Here is a 12670-nt window from a genome sequence, read left to right as displayed (position 1 = left end):
ACATGAAGAAATACATGTTTGTATTGTCTTATGCTATCTTGAGTGCACAAATTTTGAAACGTGATCAATAGTGAACCTCAGCCTTGTGCTATATTTTGTCAAAGAAGAGAACAGCTGCTTTGACATTTCAGCAAAATTATAAACTGAAAGGGTTGTGTTTTTTTTTAAATTAGCAGCAACAGTACATGTTTGCTAAACACTAAAATCAGAACCCAGATACACAGCTGTATTTATTTTTGTTAGGTAATTTTTAAAAATGCAGCTAAAATCACACTCTGCTTTTATATGAATATACAATTACTATTTAAATTGTCTTTTTTCTATTGCACACTGAGAGAAATTAATAAAATGAATTAACTTCTATTTCAAATTATTTCAGTGTATAAAGCTGTATGTGCAAAATATGTGCACATTGAGCTACACTTGATATGTTATGTAAACTAAAACCACACAAATTTAGAGCTGTACAAAACCATTAAATTATCAGCTCAGTATTTCTGCAGCTTCTTTCTTGTTACATTCTTTTTGTGACCAGATACCCTTACATAAAATTTCATGGAAAATGGAGTTGGCATGCTACATGGCTATGAATAAGCTGCCAAAAACTTATACTATGCAAGAAGCAGCACAATATATGAGGTGATACTTTGTGTTTATATCAGAATTTTGTTTTTTTAGTCTCATGTGAAAAATATAACTTTTTGTTGTACTTCCATTTTTCCTTCATAAAATAAGAGAGTGGAGTGACCTAAGCCATACGTCAAGACAGCATGTGGCCAAACAGCAAAGGCCTCTCGAGTTTGGCTGCCATGCTTATCCAACAGACAATGTTTACTTCGGTTAATCACTACCATAAGATAAGACAACTCTTACTTCTTCCACCATAAACTCTAAAATTAAACTCCTCCTTCCCTGTGTCACATGAGTAACAATTAAGTTTAAACCAACAAAACCCCACAGGCAATAGAGACACAAGTCTTCAGTGTAGTGAAGTGTTTGGTGTCCTTGCACTGAAGGCAAACTTTCTTGTTTTATGGGCAAGATGTCGCTGCTAAAAGTGAGCATCTGCCTGTTCCTCACAGATAAGAGATTCCAGTCTTGTTCTGACATCACTTCATTGTACAACATCTGGTGTTTTATAGCCATGCAGTTTAAAAATAAATACACTGCATGCAATTCGATAACATTAAAAATATTACCTTAAATTTGCACATTTATTTATTCTTGTAAGCAGCAAAGTTCTTTAAACAACAACTAATTTAAAAATTCCTTCGTTTGCTTTGTGTTATTTTTTCTCCTGAAGAAAGCAATATTTTCCAGTGACTAAATAGGTTGCTAAATACACCCTAAAAATTATGTTTTCCACTGTCTGCTGTGAAACTGGTCCTCCCAGTGAGATCCCTGCATTTTCCTCCTGCATAAAGTCCTTTTTCTGTCCTGTTTATTTTATGTGTTTTAAAAGAACAATTATTTAGCATTTTTATTGGCCAGCTATTAGCTACTCCATCATTAAGACTGTATCTCCTTAGCTCTAACAAGATAACTGAAATCTAGTAGATCCATTACCTGTAGAATAAAACTTTAAAATGTTGCATCTTGCTTCCCTCTGCTAACATCACTTCACAGAAAATACACCTGAATATTTAGAAAATTCTTTCCTCAGACCTCCTACTTTTTATGGTCCTGCCCTCTTTAACCACCCATGAGAATGCTTTTTGTCTCCTGTTTGCTTCTTTTTTCCCAGTATAACCCTGCAGCCTGCAGCCAGCGTGACTTACTGCAGTCCTCACAAGCAAATGGCCATCTAATTCAAAGACCACCCCCAGTGCAGCTGCTGTACATAAAAGCTCACGTGTATTTTTTCAACAGAGATAATGGATGCTGGATTAAAGAAAAACAATGCAGAAAGATCAGATTTCAAAGAGCACAGTGTGGATCCCTTGTTCTCTATAATTCTGTACCCTGAGCTGTTTCATGGCGCTGTCTCGCTGTCTGCAAATTGGTAGGACTGATCTGGTCTGACAAGGTAAAATCTGCAGGTTTTCTCCTCACTCTTGCAGAGGCAAAAGACCATGGTTTTCTGGTCCCTGGACCCCTTTATCCATCATTTCTTGGTGGAGCTTTTATAGCATTTGGGGAGGTCACCCCTCATCAAAAGGAGATGTAAGGCTTAACTCACCTTAAGCGCTATTCTATACTGACTTCTTACTATGTAGGAGACTGAATTTACTTCACTTTTCCATCATCTCCAGAGACTTAAGCTCATGAGCCTTTCTACGGTTCTGTGCTGTTTTCCCATCTGTTGGTGGCTGACACGGGCTAATCACTCCAAATTGTTCTCCACTTTGGTCAGGCAGGGGCAGCCTGTGCTAACTACCATACTTTTTGGGTGCCTTTTTGTCCATCACTCATCACACAGACAAATAAAAAGGCCAACTATTTTATGGAGAAGAGATGCTAGGTCCAAGGAAAGAGGGATGGACATAGGAAAATAACACACCAGTGGGCTGCATGCTGCCTACTGGCTAAGGACAAAGCACACACGGAGGGCCTGGATGCTAGGCCTAAAGTCCTAAAGTCTCCAGGTTTGTGACACCTGCTAACCTGCAAATGCACTTGAACTCACTGGACATCTATTTCCTAATTTGAGACACATTTTTGGCAGGTTAGATGCAAGGCCTTGAAAGACATTAACTACCTCATGTGACAAACAGCACACGTTGCAGCAGGGTGGAAAGGCTGAAGCCCTCGAGTCCTCCCTCACCAATTTTGAGCCTGAAATACCCACATTTCTGTCTCCATGTCGACCTAGACCCACCTGGCAAGAGTATATCAGTGTTTTCATCATGTGTCTGCCTGACAGAGGCTGACGATGTTGACCAGGTGATGGTTCTTTGCCTGGGGCCTCCGAGAGACACGATACACCAAATGTGCTCAGACACCGCGCAGCCCCTGCCACGCAGGACATGGCTGCCCGCCGGCGGAGCAGAGGAGCCCTCGGGTGCCTGTGCTTCCCACTCCTCGCCGCTGCGTCAGAGGGAGAACCACCGCCCTCCCTCAGGACGCCTTAGTGTTGAACAGAAACAACTCCTACCGCAGCGATCAAACCCTGCATTAATTACCTATTTCACTGCAGTTACAGTTCTAGGCTAGGCCTCAGAAAATACATTAGGGATTATTTTTATGCTGTTGGAGAGTGAATACAAAAGCTTTTACCCTTTATACTGCAATGCTTTGATTTCCTCTGAAACTTTTTTTGATTAGGCCATGATTTTAAGACTGTATCAAAACTAAGATAACTGCTTTTGATAAAAGCAAAACAAAAGCTGAACAGACTGAAGGTGAAACTATTCAATTTTTCACAAAGAAAGCAAATTACTTAAGTCTTTACGTTCTATTAATGATCTCCATATATATTTTTTAGCATTGCCACCACCACAGGCAGATGGATCAGGGTTCCGGCCTGTGGATACTACAGCAGGAGAAGACACGATGTGCTGTCCTTGTGCCAAAGGGTGTTTACGCTCCGGCAGAGACACCAGCTCACGCTGCTGAGGCACTCAGCTTAACAGCTCAGGCTTGGCAGTGTGCTTACGTGGTGACTCTGTTATTTGGTATAAATTTTAGGGAGAGTATGTTCTTGGCTGTCTGTTCTATACAATTCAAGCGAACCCGAGGTTTATTTCCCTGTTGAAACTGCACTGTGACAAAGAAGGCAGAGTTCTTAATAAAACATCCTTATTTAAATGTCTTCTCTATTTCCTTGACCAATACAGCTATTGTTTGCTTAACGCCAACCTATTTAATAAATACAGAGGTTATTTTTCTGTAGTCATTATCACATCAGTCTTGTCTGTTACATAAAGAAGGACTTACAGATTCCTCCAACATTAGGAATGATGAAGTCCCTTTGCTTGCTTCAAAACCCCATGTGTGATGATGGCTACTATCAAGGTTAACTTTTTCTTCCGTTTTGCACTTTTAGGAAGGCGCTTATTTGAAAATATGCATGCTGCTATTCACTCTGTGAGCCTGAAACACTCATTTGGGATTGTTCCATTGACATCGGCCTGGAGAGGAATCTGGCAGTCAGGAATGATCAGGGAGCCAGATTCTGCTGAGGTAAAACCACGGTGTGCTCCACACCTGGAACTAACTGGTTTCAGACAACTAACTGTCTCCATTGCATATGTGCACAGGGAGACTGAGATGTTTCAGGTACACAGGCAGGTACCAGTGAACCAGCCACTCCTGTCCTTTCCCTGTGCCAACACAAACACCCCAGAGGCTCTGCAGCTGCCAGATCACAACCTCACAAGATGACAGTTAGCCCAGGAAAAAAAAAAAAAGGGGGGGGGGGGGGGGAAGTGCTTTTTTGCTCTCTGCTCCTGGAATTGGCTTGCTGTAGGTAAAGGAATGCCAGTCCCTGCACAGGGGCTGAACATCCGGAACAGCAGGAGCAAAACCGACTGCCCTGGCAACAGCCGGCCATTAGCAGGAGTTACCAGGTTTGGCTGTATCACTGCACTGCAGCCTTAGAGTAGCATCTGGTGGTAATCTTGGTAGGAGTACAGTGAAGTAAATCAAAGAGTGCACCAGTTTTTCATCAGGCCTGCTAAATTAATCTCTCACATCTCTCCCTGAGGCTTGACTTTCTTTCAGGGTTCTATCCCATACTTACATAACCAAATGCCTGACTTCAACGCATTAATCTGTTAATTTATTTCAACTAAGTTAACACCTTCAGTGCTTTGAGAGAAAAAAAAAATTAAAATGGCCAAACCACGCACATTTAAAATCCATCTACAGACTACAGTTTTGTCATGTATACTACCTGTTGCTCAAAAAAAGGAAAAAAAAAAAAAGAAAAGTCTTCTGGCCTAACAAGCTGTTATGTTGCCTTGTATTTAAGATGTACCACCTTTTATGCTGCTTACTTGAGGCTTTCAAATCTGTAGGATACTCTAATCATGAGTTATTAGCCAAATGCAACACAAATTAATAGCATCATAGAATACCTTGGGTTGGAAGGGAACTTTAAAGGCCATTGAGTCCAATCCCCCCTGCAAAGAGCAGGGACATCTTCAACTAGATCAAGTTGCTCAGAGCCCCATCTGAACTGACCTTGAATGTTTCCAGGGATGGGGCATCTACCACCTCTCTGGGCAACCTGCTCCAGTGCTTCATGCCCATCCTTACTGTAAAAAATTTCCTTCTTATATCTAGTCTGAATCTACCCTCTTTCAGTTTAAAACCATTACCCCTTGTCCTCCTGCAACAGCCCCTGCTAAAAGGTTTGTCCCCATCTTTCTTATAAGCCCCCTTTAAGTACTGAAAGGCTGCAGTGAAGTCTCCTTGGAGCCTTCTCCAGGTTGAACAACTCCCACTCTCTCAGCCTTTCTTCATAGGACAAGTGTTCCATCCCTCTGATCATTTTTGTGACCCTCCTCTGGAATTGCTCCAACAGGTCCATGTCTTCCCTTTGCTGGGGACCCCAGAGCTGGATGCAGTACTCCAGATGGGGCCTCACCAGAGCGGAGTAGAGGGGCAGAATCACCTCCCTCAACCTGCTGGCCATGCTTCTTTTGAAGCAGCCCAGGATATGTTTTGCCTTCTGGGATGCAAGCATCCAGAATTTATTTTTAATCTAAATTAAAAAGAGCCTCTTTTTCTTTCTCTGAGTCAACCATGATGTGCTGCAAACCATATCATTACTCTCCTGAAGGTATTTGAAATACGCTATGATGTAAGAAACAGAGTTTTCCTTAGAATAACCTTACTGTAATAAACTCCCTACAAACTCACGTTCAAGGTCCTGCTTTGGTAGCCTCCCCTGGACAGAGGTGAGCTGCTGAACATAAAGAAAAGAAAAAAATGTTTTGATTTGGTAAAATACTTCCATTTTTTTCATGGCTGTATTTAAGCAATCTAGAACATCTTCTTAGCAACTGCTGTTCTGTATTACTGCTCTGCTTGGTAACTTTATGGTGTGGCTTCTCTTTAAATAAGCACACTTGGAAGTCTCATCATTCCCCGGGGAAGAGGGGGCTCGGCAGAACCTTGTTCTCCACAGCATTCAGCCTGCACCGAGCAGGCACAAGCAGAAAGAACAGGTTAGCTCTCCCTGCCTGCTGCTGTGTACCTGCCTGTGTCAGCACCCACCCCAAAGACCAGCGATGTCCTTGCTCCTCCGGGATGATGTGCAATGCCAGGCTTTTAGTTTCACAAGAAAGCAGTGAGGTCCTTGGCCTTCCTCCTCATTGGCAAGCTCAAAAGGCACAAAGTATTAGAAAAAATTTAATATATTGCCCCATCCATTTGTTGGCCTCAGTATCTTTTCAATTCAGAGTACTTTGTCTCACCCACCCTCAGGTGCCTTGCACAAAAAGCAGTTTTAAGAGTTTGCTTTGCAGATGCTTTCCTTACAGTCCATGTCTGTTTAAGGTCCAGTTCTGATCTGATATACTGAGGTGTAAATTAATAGCACCCTTAAAATCCATGCATGTTTTGCTGTAACACCAACATCAAATCAGAACCACATCTTTGCACTCAACCATGTGAAGAAGCCTTTAAATCAAAATAAAAATTTAATGACAAAAAATAGGACTGGGCTTAATTGTCTCCAGAAGTTTTCTGACTGTAGGTCTGTTCCTGAAAATCTGAGAGCAGCAGAAGTCCTGTTAAGTTCTGCAAGGAGTTTTGTCTGCAGCAGGGTTTTCAGAGAGAGGTCTAATGTATAATTGTAATTATTGGTTCTCATTTTGCAACCAAACCTGCGTATCATTGTAAATAGAATGGAGAGTACAGGATTCACTGGAAGTTGTTTTCTACATGAAAAATAATACTGAAAGCATAAACACATAAGCTAGGTGGGCAGGGAGACAGTATCAATGCTGTTTCTTTTAAAATTTTTTTTTGGTGAAGAGGGACAAACTGCAGGAAAATTCTTCTCATCTCCTGCCTGGGAGCAAAACTAATCATACTGCTTGAACAGTAAAAATACTGAATGGTGAACCACACTGCCTGTTTTCAGTTTTTACTGCTATGTGCATACTCACAGCAGGTTCTGCTCACAGGACTACTGAACAGATGCCCAATATATGACCAACGTATCTGTTTCTTGTTTGATTTTTGCCTGAACATTATGCGCACAGTGCACCACTAAATACTGTTCTACAATTGAAGAAGGAGTACGATTTTTGTTATGTATTCAGAGGTAAAATTAAGGAGAAAAGGTAAGTGAAGGCCAGTTCTGCAAAACAGAGATGACAGAGTTTACCTCCTGGAGACAGTAATAAATGATTAATGGTGGTCATTCACCTTCAACTGGATACAGCAATAAATGTCTCCAATGGCATTTTGACCACGTAAGGCTGTTTCAGACATATGGATGATATTTTTACAAGATACTAAAACTTCAGAAGACCTTGGGATCCTGTTGATTGTGCAGTGTGGGATACAATCCCATTCAGTGTATGAAACCAGAGCTCCCTACAAATTATTAGCAATATATTAGAAAAATGCAGAATTTTAGCCTCCCTTTTTTCAAATTTACTCCTTTCATTATCGTGATTTTCCTTCTGGACTACAAATAAGTTCCATTGTCTTTCATGAGAATTGCTCACATACTTTAGATTCCAATTCTTTTAATAAAAACCCCAGTATGTACCTAATTTATATAGTATCTGTCCTCTCTTATGTGCTTGTACTAAACATTCAGAGCTGAGAAGGTCTTTTTGAGAAGCCTATGAGTGACTCTGGGAGAGTGAATTCACAGCAGCACCAGCTGGAAGTGGGTATAGTGTAGAAGTAGGAGCTTTGGAGTTCACTGCAACTAGTACCAGAAGTTCTGGGAAAAGCTGTATTTCTTTGGCTGTTTATTTCCTTGAGACAGTGGAACTTGTGGATTCAAAGTGGATGCTTTAGACTGAGAGTCTAGACAGATTAGATACATTAATTCTCTTTTTTTTTTTTATAAGTATCTTTGTCTAAGTACAACTTAAATGTATCCTGGGTTTTGCAGAATGTAATTGTTGGACTCAAACCCAAGCCTGAACATGAATTTTCTTTAATAATATACTACATTTTCATTTGCAACATATATACCTTTAAAAATTAAGGAAGTGTAAATGTTTACTGGAATTGGTTTTACACTTCCCAAAGAATCATTCTTAGTGAAGACCATAGGTTGCATCTAATGTAGGAAACCTAGGAAAGGTTCAGAGCTACCAAATATGGGTTCAAGCTTTGCCCATGTCCTAAGTTTTTGTGTTTTCCCTCACTCCCCATGCTTTCTGCCCCTCTCTTCCACCAGCAGAGGCCAGACAAGAATCACACCACCACCCAACGGGGTCCCAATTTGGACAAGTATGGGACCAGGCTCACATAGTGACATGAACCTGGAAATCAGTTTAGACACAGCCATAATGAACTGCGAGCCTCCTTGCCTGGCATTCACTTCACCTGGGTAATGTGGATGTGCACTGTTGTTCCAACTACTTTAAAAAAAGAAATAAAAAAGGGAAAGAAAGAGCAACTGAAACACTTCATATTTCTCATTTATAATGAGGAAGGCAGAGAGGTTTTAAAAGGTAAATTTATCATGCCTGGACTTAAATGAGAAAAAGAATCAAAACTTGGCAGCGATTTTTTTTTTCCTCTAGAAGAACATAAAATGATAATGTGCAGGGGGAATATCAGGTGATGAGAAAGCACAAAATTAAAGTTGTGGTATTGGGACAAGAATTGTGGTATTGAGGTCCCAGAGTTGTTGTGAATTTCACTGATCTATGCTCTTTTTAGGAATTAGTGGTGCTCTGACTACAGAATTATTGGTTACTTGAAAAGAGGATACTTAAAATTGTTTGTGCTAGAGACCTCACAGCTTTTCACCTTTTAGAAGTTCCCTGACACCATCCAGAGAAGCACTAGGTGTGGTTTTCATCTGAATGAATATGATTAACTTCCATCTAATGCTAGTGGTGTGCTTTACAAATACTTTTTTTGCCATTTGTGTGTATGACATTTTACTTTGACTTGGGGGTGGGGAAGGAGAGCTGAACAGCAGAGAGAAGAAATATTATTTATACAGCAAAGCAGATCTTGCAGACCCTGATTAAAACATTTGGAAAAAATCTACAGAGGTGAGTAGCACAGAAGGAGTTCCTTTCCACTTCTCAATTCCCTCAGCAGCTCGTTTTCATCACACTTCCATGTGTTTTTTCCATGTAACAGAACAATTGCCAGCTATTGTGTAAGGTACTGTAGGATCAGAGGCACTTAGCTATGGTATGTAGGGATATTAATGGGCACTAAAATACTTGAAATTTGCTGAATGCTCTCAGATTTGATATCAGTGCTTATCTACATGAACAGTTGGTTTATGCAATTTTCAGGATGTGATGTCCCAGTAGCTGCAGCATATTGTATCTCAGATAAGAGAACATTTCTTTACTGTTTTCAGTTTCCTCGTTACCCATCTCAGCATCACTCCCAGATTATTTTACGTGGTTGTTACAGAACAATGAAAATATGTACCAAAGCCTTCACCTGACCAAGAGAAATGACGATTCTCTGCAGAACTGTAACCCACAGAAGAATAACATTTTGGAGAAGAATAACATTGCAATCCAATATTTTAAAAGACTCCAAAACCTCCAGCAAAAACCTCAGAGAAGAACTGGCCATGTTCTTTCAGCCTTGGCCTACATTTGGTTATTTGAGGTAAAAGAAGAGGTGAGATGTGGCACATTTCTGAAAAGACTTTGGAAGAAAAGAAGTGGGGTAGAAAATGGAGGAAACATGCCAAAGCACCATGTACAGGTGGAGGTAGATGAGCTGGAGTAAGAAGATCTAAGTAGTTCTTTTTAAAGAACAGATGAGAGAGACACTTTTTGTCCTAAGAAATCTTGACCTGCTAATGGGAAGCCATCTCCTACTTCATAGGATTCCTAAGAGTAGGCAGATTGCTGCATTTGGTGAAAAAAAACCCACAAAAAGTCCATCTGCCACAGTACCCTACTCTGGAAAACTGTCAAAAGACAATGACCCAAGGAAGAGTAATGATGAGGCAAAAGTGTATGATATCACCACTAAGTACTCTCCCAATCTACGGTTATTTTCAATGCAGTGATCTCCTGGCCTGACTGTAATTTCAGTAGCGTACCTACTAACTTGCCCTTCCATGGACCTGTCAAGCCCCCTTGAATCCTTGTAAACATTTCATATCCTTCAGCAAGGATTTCCACAGGTCTCACACCTGTGGAATGTGGAAGTTTCTTTTCAGCCCAGTTCCTACTAGATTTGTTTCATGCCTCCTACTTCTTGTAAATAGAAGCAGCAGTGAACAACTATCTCTGTTCACTACCTCCATGTCACTCAAAGCTTGCAGACATCTGTTAGGCCCTAAATTGTTTCTATTAGAAATCAAAGAGGCCTAGCTTACTTTGTTATTTCAGGCACTTAAACTATTCCATACATTTGGTTATCATTGCTCCGCATTTGAATCTCTGGTAATGGCCTCCTGGAAAACCTTCTTGAATAAACCACACCTACTCTGTCCAAACCTTGATGTGTCCTCCCACCTGCCTATCACCCCTGGAACCTTTGGACACATCATGCAAATGAGAGAAGGAAAAATTTGTGTGTGTGAGGATAGTTTTGAGTTTGCTGTAGGGTAATTAATTAGCAGTCTCTTTCAAAGGCGAAGGCAGTAGCTCCAGGCTCCTCTTGAGTTTCTGCAGGCACAAGAGCACTGAGGCAGGCTGAACTCCTGCGTGTTGGGAAGGCAGCAGAAGGCAAATCCACCTGTTTCTCAGTCTTTGCAAGAACTCAGCAGACATGAGAGCTGTGGCCTCTTTGCTGAGATTCTCCAACCATTTGTTGACTTCCCAAAGGCATCTAGAAGGCATTTGCTCAAAGATGTGGCCATATGGCATACCTGGCCTGCTCTGAACACAGTTTGGAGAAGTTTGTTTGGAGAAACATGTGCAATAGCAATTAACTGTCTTAGATCAGAGTCCTCAGCTAAACAGCTACCATTGCTCTGTGCCTCCTAGTGCTGGCCTGAGCTTATGAGAAATGGTTTCCAATGCTTTTTTTTGTTCCTTTTTTCTCTCATCTGTTTGCCCTAATTATATTTATGCCTTTCCCCTATATGGTACAGCTTCTGACACAATAGAAATGACTAGGACTGACACAAATTTCTTAGCACAAAATGAAGTCAGGTGGTTGGGACACCCCTTTTAATGACAAAGATTAGAAAACTATACTCACCTCCAGACTACCTTTCTTAAAAAAAAAACCTACCAAAAGTTTTTTCCCCTTGGTTGATGACCAGGTTCAGTAGTGATGGCAATACCTGCTCAACTGTTTCTAATCAACTGCACACACAGAGGAAACAAAATGATCCTGCCCAGGACACTAGGCTGATGACAGATGCCTCAAAAGGATAAGACGTATTTGTAATTCTGAAGAAACCTTCAGCCCACTTCAAACTATTTTTTCATCATCTTTTACTGACACAAATAGTGCCAGGATAGCAGAAATGGAAAAGATTAGCAGAGTGGGAAAAATATCAGGTTATTTTTCCAGTTTGCGTTACACATGTGGTACACATTCTGGTTTCTGTTACAAATGTGACCACATTTTCAGCAAGGCTTGTAAATGTATCTTGGCCCCCTACTACAATTGCCTATTGACCAAGAGTTTTTATAATGTACTCTAGCCTTTTTTTTTTTTTTTTAATAGTGATTTTTGTTGTGCTTGCTGGAATTCTGGAAGCTTATGAGAAGTCTCATTTTTCTAGACTAGACCCTATGCAAAAGCTTCCAGGACAGGGATCAACAGGGAGAGTTTGGGTGGGTCTCTCACACATCACCCAAGGCACGTTACATGCTTAAACCAAGAAAATTATTTCTAAAGCTTTTAACAGAATTGGTGAATCACGTAAATAAGCAGAGGTACAATACTTGAATCTGCATGCATTTTTTTTTCTATTTTAACCAACATGATTCTAGATTGACAGTCTCACTTAAACCTACAGGATATTAAAATGTGTATTTCGACATCTCATACATCGATCGATAGTTCACGTAACTAATATTCAGAAAAAGTTATGTACCGGCACTAGGAACGTGTTATTAATCTCAGTATCATTAGCAAACAAATTGAATACAATCTTGAATTTTAAAAAAATTGGGTCTTGCTGAGATCACGACTGTGCAACGGGCTCCAGAAAGAGAGAGCAGTGCTGCTGCACAAAACTTATGACAGGACCCTGGCTTTCAAGACAGTTTAGTTTTCTGCCTTGTCCCATTCTGGCACTGCCAGGAGGGCTCCTGGCTTCGGTGGCCAGTTTGGTTTCGCAGAGCGGACAGATACCGGGACCGAGGATCTGAACAGAGATGGTGAAACAGCTGTCACTTGTTTAACTACTCTCTGTATCACTAATAGTGACCCAGGGGTGAATGGCTTCATATCACATTACAAAATCCTTGAAGCTCAGGGAATGGCTCTTTAAAATTTCATTTTAGTAGTGGAATTTCCATGTCTGGCTTGGTTACTTTAATAAAATAAAAATTCTTACTTCCACAGGGAGGTGTGCTTATCCCGAAGCATTTGCTGGTCAGTTTGAATGAATGTGAAATGCATGTGAAAAGATGCCACTGGC

The 12670-nt window shown here is 40.7% G+C and overlaps 1 protein-coding gene across 1 annotated transcript in view; it reads right to left on the bottom strand.

Annotated features, from left to right (window-relative positions):
* Positions 1-12670, bottom strand: part of CPA6 (carboxypeptidase A6) — a 143168-nt gene that overhangs the window by 78582 nt on the left and 51916 nt on the right. The window lies entirely within an intron of this gene.

Source organism: Falco punctatus, assembly GCF_963210335.1.
Source record: "Falco punctatus genome assembly, chromosome: 3".
NCBI classification, from domain to species: domain Eukaryota; kingdom Metazoa; phylum Chordata; class Aves; order Falconiformes; family Falconidae; genus Falco; species Falco punctatus.
Note: the sequence above shows the minus strand (reverse complement) of the source record. Positions and strands in the feature narration are given on the sequence as shown.